Source organism: Arachis duranensis, chromosome 9 (genome assembly GCF_000817695.3).
Source record: "Arachis duranensis cultivar V14167 chromosome 9, aradu.V14167.gnm2.J7QH, whole genome shotgun sequence".
NCBI classification, from domain to species: Eukaryota; Viridiplantae; Streptophyta; class Magnoliopsida; order Fabales; family Fabaceae; genus Arachis; species Arachis duranensis.
The window spans coordinates 50,880,387-50,882,120 of record NC_029780.3 but is presented as its reverse complement, the minus strand read 5'-3'; positions in this window follow the sequence as shown (position 1 = coordinate 50,882,120).

The following is a 1,734-nucleotide window of genomic DNA, read 5'->3' as shown; positions in this document are numbered from 1 at the left end:
CAATTAAGAACATTTTTCATTAAGAAAGGTGATGGATTCATAGGACATTCATAACTTTAAGGCATAGACACTAAGATACTAATGATCATAAGACACAAACATGGCTAAACATAAGCATGATTTTTCGAAAAACAGAAAAATAAAGAACAAGAAAATTAAGGAACGGGTCCACCTTAGTGATGGCAGCTTGTTCTTCCTCTTGAAGATCTTATGGAGTGCTTGAGCTCCTCAATGTCTCTTCCTTGCCTTTGTTGCTCCTCTCTCATGATTCTATAATCTTCTTTAATTTCATGGAGGAGGACGGAATGTTCTTGGTGCTCCACCCTTAGTTGTCCCATGTTGGAACTCAATTCTCCTAGGGAGGTGTTGATTTGCTCCCAATAGTTTTGTGGAGGAAAGTGCATCCCTTAAGATGAATCTCTCCATCTCCCATGACTCGGAGGTGAAAGCTTTTGCCTTCCCTTTCCTCTTTCTAGAGGTTTCTCCGACCTCAGATGCCATAAATGGTTATGGAAAAACAAAAAGCAATGCTTTTACCATACCAAACTTAAAAGGTTTGCTCGCCCTCGAGCAAATTAAGAAAGAAGAGAGTAGAAGAAGAAGAAATGAAGGAGATGGGAATGGCTTTTGTTTTCGGCCAAGAAGGGGAAGAAGTGGTGTTTAGGTTGTGTGAAAATGAAGGAGTGAAGATGGGTTTATATAGGAGAGGGGGAAGGGTAAGGTTCGGCCAAGTGAGGGTGGGTTTGGGTGGGAAAGTGGTTTGAATTTGAATGGTGGGGTAGGTGGGGTTTTATGAAGGATGGATGTGAGTGGTGAAGACAAAGATGGGATTTGATAGGTGAAGGGTTTTTGGGGAAGAGGTGTTGAGGTGATTGGTGAAGAAGAGAGAAAGTGGTACTTAGAAGGTTTGCTCGTCCTTGAGCAAAAGAAGAAAGAAGAGAGTAGAAGAAGAAGAAATAGAGGAGATGGAGATGGCTTTGTGGTTCGGCCAAAGGGGGAGAAATAGTGTTTAGGTTGTGTGAAAATGAAGGAGTGAAGATGGGTTTGTATAGGGGTGGAGAGAGTGGTATGGTTCGGTTATGAATGGGTGGGTTTGGGAGGGAAAGTGGTTTGAATTTGAATGGTGAGGTAGGTGAGGTTTTATGAAGGGTGTATGTGAGTGGTGAAGAGAAAGATGGGATTTGATAGGTGAGGGGTTTTGGGGGAAGAGGTGTTGAGGTGATTGGTGAATGGGTGAAGAAGAGAGAGAGAGTGGTGGGGTAGGTGGGGATTCTGTGGGGTCCACAGATCCTGAGGTGTCAAGGAAAAGTCATCCCTGCACTAAGTGGCGAGCAAAATGCTCTCTGTGCCAATTCTGGCGTTAAACGCCGAGCTGGTGCCCATTTCTAGCGTTTAACACCAGCTTCTTGCCCTTTCCTGGCGTTTAACGCCAGTCTGGTGCCCCTTTCTGGCGTTAAACGCCCAGAATGGTGCCAGACTGGGCGTTAAACGCCCATTTGCTGCCTTTACTGGCGTTTAAATGCCAGCAAGGTCTTCCTCCAGGGTGTGCTGTTTTTCTTTCTGTTTTTCATTCAATTTTTGCTTTTTCAATTGATTTTGTGACTTCCCATGATCATCAACCTACAGAAAACATAAAATAACAAAGGAAAAATAGATAAATATAACATTGGGTTGCCTCCCAACAAGCGCTTCTTTAATGTCAGTAGCTTGACAGTGGGCTCTCATGGAGCCTCA